This window comes from Electrona antarctica, assembly GCF_951216825.1.
Source record: "Electrona antarctica genome assembly, chromosome: 20".
Classification (NCBI taxonomy): domain Eukaryota; kingdom Metazoa; phylum Chordata; class Actinopteri; order Myctophiformes; family Myctophidae; genus Electrona; species Electrona antarctica.
In genome coordinates, this window is record NC_136801.1 from 31,841,527 (window position 1) to 31,854,554 (window position 13,028).

Sequence of the window (13,028 nt, forward strand, 5' to 3'; positions counted from 1 at the left end):
ATGTTTTGTAGTTTCTGAGTTATTTAAGTTAAACGCCCAATGCATTCCCAATGGCAATAGCACACATTTTTGCATGCTACTAGTCCTACATACTTACACCTAGAAACCCCATTCAAACCTATTTAGGTTCATCTTACGGTGGACATGTTTGCCTGAAAAGGAACCTTTGAAATGTTTCATCGTTTTAGAAATATAGTGCTTTCAAATTTGAGACATTTACAACGGGGCTCATAGCGGGGCAGATAGCGGAAATAATTGTTCACTTGCGGATACAAGCACCAAAATTGGCACACATACTCCTTAGGGGTTGCTCTTTTGAGAAAACCACTGTGCCAAAAAGAAATTCAAGATGGCGGCCATTTTTCAAGATGGCTGCCATTGAATATACAGTAATATTGCATTTCGCAATAAAATCCCATAGACTTGTCCTATTTGAATGATCTTGGTGTCAAATCATACATTTTTCACTATGTAGAATCCAAATTTGGACCCATGGACTTACTCACTAGTTTCCTTGTACCATAGGAATCCTAATATTCTGCTAAATTAGAGGTTTGTGTTATGTCTGACTCGGGTAAAATGGATGGTAGTCTATATCTTAGTATTGTTAGAGGTTTAGTATGTGTGTGTGTGTGTGTGTGTGTGTGTGTGTGTGTAAGTGTGTGTGTGTGTGTGTGGGGGGGGGGGGGGGTACCGCTCGCACCGTTCAGTATCAACTGAGTAATTTGTTTGGTGTAGCTAAATAAACCGTTGCCCAGGTGGAGCCTGCAGAACCATTGCGGCTCAAGAAACCACCACTCCTGAATGAAGTGTCTGGTGCTGGGACTCTGGTGCAACAGGTCCTGGCGGTACTCCTGGTGAGAGCAGGAGTGGACCTGGTGAGACATAGGAGCCCGGACAGGAGTCAACCCACAGAGCCTAGTCCCTCCACATGCCAGAATTATGTGCCTCCCAGTCCCGGCAGAGTAGTTCCAACGGATTGTGTGGCCCTGGTCTTTCCCTAGTGGGTCTGATCGTGGGTAGCTACTGAGACGTAAGTTGGGACTTGATCACCCCGGCTGGGTCACCCGAGTGAGGGGTATGATGTTCGTGAGACCCGAAACCCTGATGACCTTGGGATACATCACTGAGGATACGTCCCGGGTGCATTTAAGTATTTTTGTTCTTTATGACTCCCAAATGTTGTCTAATAAGCCCTGCATCTTTTAGCTAGTGTAGATTACATGTAGTTTACCATGTATGATGTTCAGTTAGACAACCGCGCCTGAATTGACAGGGTATGCCAGCAGGGGAGAGCCGAGCCAATGGTAAGGGGGCTATACATGACTTATTCATGGACTTACCAACATGGTGTACAGATCACACTGGACTTAAATGATACTGGATGAACGATCGGGCTAGGTGTAGATTTTATTGTCGAACCTAGTTGTATCCCATACCTTATTGTGCATGATGGCGGTAAAAGGATAACCCCTCTGCCTTGATTCACTGAATACAGATAATGATCATATTGTGATACCTTGATTACCATTCACCAAGATGTCTAATATAGATTGCCTAAATTCAAGACTGACTGGAGCAAGTGTTGTCTTTTCAAAGACAAGAATAGTATGAGCTCTCATCACCACATGCAAGACAATCACAACAACAACAAATATTCCCCTGGTGGTGGCATTGAATAAACTCTGAGGAGGAACAAGGCGCAATATCATGAAGGTTGTCGCATTATGTTCAACAACACGAAACTGGAGAGAGTGAGAACCACAAAATGAAAAGCAGAGAGTGGAGTAGAACCAGCATTCAAAGCAGAGAGTGGAGTAGAACCAGCATTCAAAGCCAACCATGTTTCAGATGTGACAAAGATGCTGCATACTCTGAACTCACAGGGTATGCGTCGTCATAGAAAGCTATGACGATGAATCTCAATAAGAGTTATAATGAATGTGCCCAAACTTTAAATGACGGAAAACTTCTTGCAAGACTCAGTGGTGGAGATATTATTGCACAGGAGCTCCATGTTGCATGCTTGGCAGACCTTTACAATAGAGAGGTTGTACCTCACAACCACAAAGAGACTGGAAAAGGAACATTCAACCGAAGAGGATGCCCAGTTGCCCACCTACAGGAAATCTCAGAGCTAGTCACATATCTAGTGGAGACCACCAGATCTGGTGAGGGTCCTTCAGTCCTTCGACTTGCAGACATATAGTTCACCTGCAGATGCATCAACACCCAGCTGCATTCCACTGGCTGAGCGCACTCTGCTTTTCGTTTTGTGATTCTCACTCTCCAGTTTCGTAATGCGACAACTTTTGTGATATTGCGCCTTGTTCCTCCTCAGATTTTCTTCAATGCCACCACGATCATCAAGTCTGTCTGGATCCATTTTATTAATATGCATCTCATTCATTGTGTGAAAGAGGGGAATATTAGTTGCAATCATAGTGTAGCCATCATGTTGTGATTGTCTTGCATGTGGTGACGAGAGCTCTTTACTATTCTTGTCTTTGCAAAGACAACACTTGCTCCAGTCAGTCTTGAATTTAGGCGGTCCTGGGTCTATATTAGACATCTTGGTGAATGGTAATCAAGGTATCACAGTATGACCATTATCTGTATTCAGTGAATCAAGGCAGAGGGGTTATCCTTTTACCGCCATCATGCACAATAAGGTATGGGATATGACTAGGTTCGACAATAAAATATATGATCTACACCTAGTCCGATCGTTCATCCAGTATCATTTAAGTCCAGTGTGATCTGTACACCATGTTGGTAAGTCCATGAATAAGTCATGTATAGCCCTTACCATTGGCTCGGCTCTCCCCTGCTGGCATACCCTGTCAATTCAGGCGCGGCTGTCTAACTGATCATAAATGGTAAACTACATGTAATCTACACTAGCTAAAAGATGCAGGGCTTATTAGACCCCCCCCCCACACACACACACACACACACACACACACATAACATCTAATTATACTAAGATATAAACTGCCATCCATTTTACCGGAGTCAGACATAACACAAACCTCTAATTTAGCAGAATATTAGGGTTCCGGGACTGATATATGGTACAAGGAAGCCAGTGAGTAAGTCCATGGGTCCAAATTTGGAATCTACATAGTGAAAAATTTATGATTTGACAACAAGATCATTCAAATAGGACAAGTCTATGGGATTTTATTGCGAAATGCAATATTACTGTATATTCAATGGCCGCCATCTTGAAATTTCTTTTGGCACAGTGGTTTTCTCAAAAGAGCAACCCCTAAGGAGTATGTGTGCCAATTCTGGTGCTTGTATCCGCAAGTGAACGATTCTCCTGTAATTTGCATGTTATCTGCCCTACTATGGCAGATATTGGCACGTCAAAAAAGCACTTTCTCCTAGAAACTCCATTCACATTTTTTATAATTCAGCTTGCTGTGGAGACACATGCTGGAACTTTTTACTTTGAAATGTTTTGTAGTTTCTGAGTTATCTAACTTAAACGCCCAATGTATTCTCAATGGCAATAGCACAAACTTTGGCATGCTACTAGTCCTACATACTTACACCTAGAAACCCCATTCAAACCTATTTAGGTTCATCTTACGGTGGACATGTTTGCCTGAAAAGGAACCTTTGAAATGTTTCATCGTTTTAGAAATATAGTGCTTTCAAATTTGAGACATTTACAATGGGGCTCAATGGCAGATATTGGCACGTCAAAAAAGCACTTTCACCTAGAAACTCCATTCACACTTTTATAATTCAGCTTTCTGTGGAGACACATGCTGGAACTTTTTACTTTGAAATGTTTTGTAGTTTCTGAGTTATTTAAGTTAAACGCCCAATGCATTCCCAATGGCAATAGCGCAAACTTTGGCATGCTACTAGTCCTACATACTTACACCTAGAAACCCCATTCAAACCTATTTAGGTTCATCTTACGGTGGACATGTTTGCCTGAAAAGGAATCTTTGAAATGTTTCATCGTTTTAGAAATATAGTGCTTTCAAATTTGAGACATTTACAATGGGGCTCAATGGCAGATATTGGCACGTCAAAAAAGCACTTTCACCTAGAAACTCCATTCACACTTTTTATAATTCAGCTTTCTGTGGAGACACATGCTGGAACTTTTTACTTTGAAATGTTTTGTAGTTTCTGAGTTATTTAAGTTAATCGCCCAATGCATTCCCAATGGCAATAGCACAAACTTTGGCATGCTACTAGTCCTACATACTTACACCTAGAAACCCCATTCAAACCTATTTAGGTTCATCTTACGGTGGACATGTTTGCCTGAAAAGGAATCTTTGAAATGTTTCATCGTTTTAGAAATATAGTGCTTTCAAATTTGAGACATTTACAATGGGGCTCAATGGCAGATATTGGCACGTCAAAAAAGCACTTTCATCTAGAAACTCCATTCACACTTTTTATAATTCAGCTTTCTGTGGAGACACATGCTGGAACTTTTTACTTTGAAATGTTTTGTAGTTTCTGAGTTATTTAAGTTAAACGCCCAATGCATTCCCAATGGCAATAGCACAAACTTTGGCATGCTACTAGTCCTACATACTTACACCTAGAAACCCCATTCAAACCTATTTAGGTTCATCTTACGGTGGACATGTTTGCCTGAAAAGGAATCTTTGAAATGTTTCATCGTTTTAGAAATATAGTGCTTTCAAATTTGAGACATTTACAATGGGGCTCAATGGCAGATATTGGCACGTCAAAAAAGCACTTTCACCTAGAAACTCCATTCACACTTTTTATAATTCAGCTTTCTGTGGAGACACATGCTGGAACTTTTTTCTTTGAAATGTTTTGTAGTTTCTGAGTTATTTAAGTTAAACGCCCAATGCATTCCCAATGGCAATAGCACAAACTTTGGCATGCTACTAGTCCTACATACTTACACCTAGAAACCCCATTCAAACCTATTTAGGTTCATCTTACGGTGGAAATGTTTGCCTGAAAAGGAATCTTTGAAATGTTTCATCGTTTTAGAAATATAGTGCTTTCAAATTTGAGACATTTACAATGGGGCTCAATGGCAGATATTGGCACGTCAAAAAAGCACTTTCACCTAGAAACTCCATTCACACTTTTTATAATTCAGCTTTCTGTGGAGACACATGCTGGAACTTTTTACTTTGAAATGTTTTGTAGTTTCTGAGTTATTTAAGTTAAACGCCCAATGCATTCCCAATGGCAATAGCACAAACTTTGGCATGCTACTAGTCCTACATACTTACACCTAGAAACCCCATTCAAACCTATTTAGGTTCATCTTACGGTGGACATGTTTGCCTGAAAAGGAATCTTTGAAATGTTTCATCGTTTTAGAAATATAGTGCTTTCAAATTTGAGACATTTACAATGGGGCTCAATGGCAGATATTGGCACGTAAAAAAAGCACTTTCACCTAGAAACTCCATTCACACTTTTTATAATTCAGCTTTCTGTGGAGACACATGCTGGAACTTTTTTCTTTGAAATGTTTTGTAGTTTCTGAGTTATTTAAGTTAAACGCCCAATGCATTCCCAATGGCAATAGCACAAACTTTGGCATGCTACTAGTCCTACATACTTACACCTAGAAACCCCATTCAAACCTATTTAGGTTCATCTTACGGTGGAAATGTTTGCCTGAAAAGGAATCTTTGAAATGTTTCATCGTTTTAGAAATATAGTGCTTTCAAATTTGAGACATTTACAATGGGGCTCAATGGCAGATATTGGCACGTCAAAAAAGCACTTTCACCTAGAAACTCCATTCACACTTTTTATAATTCAGCTTTCTGTGGAGACACATGCTGGAACTTTTTACTTTGAAATGTTTTGTAGTTTCTGAGTTATTTAAGTTAAACGCCCAATGCATTCCCAATGGCAATAGCACAAACTTTGGCATGCTACTAGTCCTACATACTTACACCTAGAAACCCCATTCAAACCTATTTAGGTTCATCTTACGGTGGACATGTTTGCCTGAAAAGGAATCTTTGAAATGTTTCATCGTTTTAGAAATATAGTGCTTTCAAATTTGAGACATTTACAATGGGGCTCAATGGCAGATATTGGCACGTCAAAAAAGCACTTTCACCTAGAAACTCCATTCACACTTTTTATAATTCAGCTTTCTGTGGAGACACATGCTGGAACTTTTTTCTTTGAAATGTTTTGTAGTTTCTGAGTTATTTAAGTTAAACGCCCAATGCATTCCCAATGGCAATAGCACAAACTTTGGCATGCTACTAGTCCTACATACTTACACCTAGAAACCCCATTCAAACCTATTTAGGTTCATCTTACGGTGGAAATGTTTGCCTGAAAAGGAATCTTTGAAATGTTTCATCGTTTTAGAAATATAGTGCTTTCAAATTTGAGACATTTACAATGGGGCTCAATGGCAGATATTGGCACGTCAAAAAAGCACTTTCACCTAGAAACTCCATTCACACTTTTTATAATTCAGCTTTCTGTGGAGACACATGCTGGAACTTTTTTCTTTGAAATGTTTTGTAGTTTCTGAGTTATTTAAGTTAAACGCCCAATGCATTCCCAATGGCAATAGCACAAACTTTGGCATGCTACTAGTCCTACATACTTACACCTAGAAACCCCATTCAAACCTATTTAGGTTCATCTTACGGTGGAAATGTTTGCCTGAAAAGGAATTTTTGAAATGTTTCATCGTTTTAGAAATATAGTGCTTTCAAATTTGAGACATTTACAATGGGGCTCAATGGCAGATATTGGCACGTCAAAAAAGCACTTTCACCTAGAAACTCCATTCACACTTTTTATAATTCAGCTTTCTGTGGAGACACATGCTGGAACTTTTTACTTTGAAATGTTTTGTAGTTTCTGAGTTATTTAAGTTAAACGCCCAATGCATTCCCAATGGCAATAGCACAAACTTTGGCATGCTACTAGTCCTACATACTTACACCTAGAAACCCCATTCAAACCTATTTAGGTTCATCTTACGGTGGACATGTTTGCCTGAAAAAGAATCTTTGAAATGTTTCATACTTTTAGAAATATAGTGCTATTAAATTTGTGAAATTCAGAATGGGGGTCAATGGCAGATTTTGGCAAGTAAAGATTTGAGTTGGGTTTGAACCCACAATCTCAAGGTCATGCAGCCAGTGTGCTAAGTCACTGATCTACTTGCTACCTGCCACAACACAGTCTCCTGTTCCCTTTGAGTACAACATTGATACAAAAATAAAATACAAAAAATAAAATAACAGGAGATTTGTCTATTGTTTATTTTGCTGTTGTTTATCTCTAGACGTTTGAATGTTTATGAACCACAATGGAAACAAGTCTCTGGCTCTTCTGTCATTATCTATTCGGCCTTTTAAGAACAGCATGCACAGTGGCTCACTGGGTACAGAGCCTGCCTGGGAATCAGGAGGCTGCAGGTTCAAGTCCTGCCTCTGACATAGTGTCCCAAAATCATGAAAATATGACAAACCATGGACTATAGTATGTCTTTTTTTCATGATTTTCATCTTTTTTTCAAATCCTCCAAAATCATGAAAAACGACATGCTATAGTATGCCGTCCGAAACCATGAACTATAGTATGTCGTTTTTTCATGATTTTCATCTTTTTTTCAAATTGTCTAAAATCACGAAAAACGACATGCTATAGTATGCCGTCCGAAAAAAATTATAACTTTGGCATGCTACTAGTCCTACATACTTACACCTAGAATCCCCATTCAAACCTATTTAGGTTAATCTTACGGTGGACATGTTTGCCTGAAAAGGAATCTTTGAAATGTTTCATAGTTTTAGAAATATAGTGCTTTAAATGTGAGAATTTTATAATGGCAGATAGTGGCACGTCAAAATCACTTTCACCTAGAAACTCCATTCACACTTTTTATAATTCAGCTTTCTGTGGAGACACATGCTGGAACTTTTTACTTTGAAATGTTTTGTAGTTTCTGAGTTATTTAACTTAAACGCCCAATGCATTCCCAATGGCAATAGCACAAACTTTGGCATGCTACTAGTCCTACATACTTACACCTAGAAACCCCATTCAAACCTATTTAGGTTCATCTTACGGTGGACATGTTTGCCTGAAAAGGAATCTTTGAAATGTTTCATCGTTTTAGAAATATAGTGCTTTCAAATTTGAGACATTTACAATGGGGCTCAATGGCAGATATTGGCACGTCAAAAAAGCACTTTCACCTAGAAACTCCATTCACACTTTTTATAATTCAGCTTTCTGTGGAGACACATGCTGGAACTTTTTACTTTGAAATGTTTTGTAGTTTCTGAGTTATTTAAGTTAAACGCCCAATGCATTCCCAATGGCAATAGCACAAACTTTGGCATGCTACTAGTCCTACATACTTACACCTAGAAACCCCATTCAAACCTATTTAGGTTCATCTTACGGTGGACATGTTTGCCTGAAAAGGAATCTTTGAAATGTTTCATCGTTTTAGAAATATAGTGCTTTCAAATTTGAGACATTTACAATGGGGCTCAATGGCAGATATTGGCACGTCAAAAAAGCACTTTCACCTAGAAACTCCATTCACACTTTTTATAATTCAGCTTTCTGTGGAGACACATGCTGGAACTTTTTACTTTGAAATGTTTTGTAGTTTCTGAGTTATTAAGTTAAACGCCCAATGCATTCCCAATGGCAATAGCACAAACTTTGGCATGCTACTAGTCCTACATACTTACACCTAGAAACCCCATTCAAACCTATTTAGGTTCATCTTACAGTGGACATGTTTGCCTGAAAAGGAATCTTTGAAATGTTTCATCGTTTTAGAAATATAGTGCTTTCAAATTTGAGACATTTACAATGGGGCTCAATGGCAGATATTGGCACGTCAAAAAAGCACTTTCACCTAGAAACTCCATTCACACTTTTTATAATTCAGCTTTCTGTGGAGACACATGCTGGAACTTTTTACTTTGAAATGTTTTGTAGTTTCTGAGTTATTTAAGTTAAACGCCCAATGCATTCCCAATGGCAATAGCACAAACTTTGGCATGCTACTAGTCCTACATACTTACACCTAGAAACCCCATTCAAACCTATTTAGGTTCATCTTACGGTGGACATGTTTGCCTGAAAAGGAATCTTTGAAATGTTTCATCGTTTTAGAAATATAGTGCTTTCAAATTTGAGACATTTACAATGGGGCTCAATGGCAGATATTGGCACGTCAAAAAATCACTTTCACCTAGAAACTCCATTCACACGTTTTATAATTCAGCTTTCTGTGGAGACACATGCTGGAACTTTTTACTTTGAAATGTTTTGTAGTTTATGAGTTATTTAAGTTAAACGCCCAATGCATTCCCAATGGCAATAGCACAAACTTTGGCATGCTACTAGTCCTACATACTTACACCTAGAAACCCCATTCAAACCTATTTACGTTCATCTTACGGTGGACATGTTTGCCTGAAAAGGAATCTTTGAAATGTTTCATCGTTTTAGAAATATAGTGCTTTCAAATTTGAGACATTTACAATGGGGCTCAATGGCAGATATTGGCACGTCAAAAAAGCACTTTCACCTAGAAACTCCATTCACACTTTTTATAATTCAGCTTTCTGTGGAGACACATGCTGGAACTTTTTACTTTGAAATGTTTTGTAGTTTCTGAGTTATTTAAGTTAAACGCCCAATGCATTCCCAATGGCAATAGCACAAACTATTCCAGTCGACTCCCACCAATTTGAATATGTAGATGCTCTCTGCAGACTCACCCATCTGCACCAGATCCCATAGAGTGGATGGACAACTGTTGATTGTGGACAGTTAGCAATTCACTGGATGCGCAGAGCGCCTGCACCAGATGTAGTCCTTGAGTTTTAGGCTTGTTAATGCACGTCTATGCAAGCTTCCTAAACAACAAACCAAGCAAGCAAGCAAGATTCAATACCTACAGTTGAACAGGACAGTTCTTATGAGGAAGAGGTAGTTCAATATTAACTCATTGTTTCTGCACACACTGCCAGCATTTTTACTAATCTTTCAAGACCCACAGAATATTTTCATCTATGAATTCAGAAAGGTCTCTGGAATTATCATTTTGGTTGAATTATAAAGATATTGCGGGTCGTACCGTTCCGGTTTACAACCTGGGCTAATTTTCGCCTTAAAATAAGGCCTTGGCAAGAGGAGAACAGATGGTCTGACTGATATTTGTTTGCTACTAAATGTAATTTCATTTGCTATGTATTAATGAGGGCAAGGTCAACATAAAAGTCAAGACCAAGATATGCCAGTTTTGTTCATTTGGATAGAAAATGACCTTGACATTGACCTTCGACTGAAATTGAATTGCTTCCAAATCATCCAAACATATTACAAATTGTTGTCGTGGTAAATTCAGGGGTTGAAAGTTTGGGTACCAATAAAGACCTATATAAGGAAAGATTGTCACATTTCAATTTTGCTTTATGTAGCATGTGATACTTGCATAATTAAAATTTGGCATTTTTGCCTTATAGGTTTTTAATGGTACCCCAAGTTTCAACCCCTGAATTTACCATGATCCACCATTTTTCCATACAACAATTTTTAATATGATGTATGATGATTTGAATGACCCTAAGGTCAAATGACTGATTGGTCAAATGACTGCACTTTAACTTCCTCATTTACTGACAAGCCTTCCTGCCTGCCTGCCTGTCTGTCTGTCTGATGGTTTCCATGGTGATGAGCAGGCCTGGCATGGTTTCCTCCGCCTTCGGTGTGTGAATGGTAAATGATGTAGATACTGTAGTGTTATTTAACTCACTCGCGAACATTGCTGCCAGCTAGTGGCAGGGTTCTGTTCCTGCACACACCAGCAATGTAAAGTGGAGTAGGAGTAAAGTTAAAAATAAAGTACAAAAGTATTGGCCTCAAAATGTACTTAAAGTAAAAGTAAAAGTAAAAGTACTCATTATGCAGAATGTGCCATTTCACAAGTTTTCAAATGTATAAGAATTTTTACAAGCTCACAATGCATTGTGAGCTTGTATAGATCAAGGACCACTGGTGCTCCCAGTTAGTGAGAGACTTGCTATAAGCACTGGACCAGGGCTGATCCGTCCATGATCTGCTTGTTGTCTATTGGCTATTAACTGCCAATAGACAGAGCCGGATTTACCTTACTGAGGGCCCCCGGGCTGGAGCAAATTTGAGGGCCCCCCTTGGCGAGCCGCACGCCCCAAGGGCCCGCAATTTTTTTTGGCTATTTTGTTTTCATTTTGGGGTACCAGGCCCCTAAAAAGAGGCAGGCAGGCAGAAGCTCTTTTTATACTTTTATCTGTGAGAATCTCCGTCAGTAGCAGCCCATTGGTGCATGAACCGGCCGACAATGGGCTAAAACCAGGTCTAACCAATCTGAATGAAAGGCACCCTGGTTGGTTAGTCGCACGCAGAGTGGGCACCATGATTTCTGGACCAATGTCAGAGCTTCTCAGATAAAAGAATAGTTTTGGAGGCAGACTGCTGACCCTAGTCAGAGACTAGCTGTCTTATATTGTTAGCCGTCTGAATATAAATAAGCAATCGCCAAAGAATCCGCTGTCATCATAAAACGACTTATATCAGCTTTAATGTATGAAAAATGTATGGCAAAATTGGGCGTGTGTGTGTGTATGTGTGACACCACAATAACAACTCAGACAGAGGAGAAAGAACGTTTACTCTAAGTCTTATTTGACGTCCATAAAGTGTCATACAATATAAATAACGTGTATCACCAAACAATATGCAAACACCTGAATTCTAATCCAGATTTTTTTTCACACTTTGCTTTTCATTAAAAAAGAAAAAAGAAAAAGAAAGAAAAAAATCCATTTGGCATTTCAAATATCATTCAGGGAATATATTATATTTCTTAACTTTATGTTCCTGAATATTGTTTATATGAAAATAAATATTTCTGTGTGGACGGTACAGACAGCAGTAACAAATCTAATATATTGTCGGTGTCCGGTAGAAACCTTGTATCATCCTTGTAAATGAACCAATTCATCATACAAGAGTGTCATACAAAAGCAGTGAAAATAACAGATCTACAAGCATCACGCCGTGTTGTGAATTAGTAAATCGGATAACAGTTTTGGACACACATGGTTTCCACCCAACAGTAACAATTGTTCAATGATCAACACACATTTTAGAAGTCTGTGATATACTGAAATACCTGATTCTTTCAACAAGCCTTAAATCAGACTGGAAACAAAATTAAGATAGCTTTGCAAAATAGCTTTAACGGACAGTAGTTAGCACAAGTTAACATACCGTTAATATATCAAGCTATCTATAACGGCCAGTACTTAGCACCAGCTAATGTACAGATAGCTTAGCCAGCTAGCTATGACAGCCAGTCGTTATCACAAGCTAATGTAGTTTAGCTTAGCCAGCTAGATATACCGGCCAGTAACTCGCACCAGCTAACGTATATGAGCTTGCCTAAATATAACAGCCAGTAGTTAACATAGTTAGCTTATTGAGCTAGCTATAATGGCCAGTAGTCATCACGAAAAAACATACACTTGGCTTAGCCAGATGTAGCTTACCTAAATGTACTGACCTGTACTTAGGACCAGCTAATTTACAGTCAGATTAGCAAGCTAAAATTAGCTTAGTTAGATGTAATGGCCAGTAGTTTACGTACAGTTAGCTTAGCCTGATACCTATAACGGCCAGTAGTTAGCCGAAGCTAAATGACCAGCCGTGCATGTATACAGTGTCTAGTAGTTATTGTAAATTATTCCTTGTTATTTGTTATTATCTAAAGTAATAGTGACACATACAAGACACATTGTCAAAACAAAAACGTACAATTGGTCCAAAAGGTATTGCAAAAATACAATAATCAAAATATATCTAAAAATATATTTTTCAGGGTATAAAATATATTTCCAAATGATAATTTATGGCCAATCTTTTTTTTTGTGTGTAAATTTCGGGATATAAATCTAAAATAAGCCATATTATATTTTTCTATTTCCGTGTGTGTGTGGTATTGATGGTGG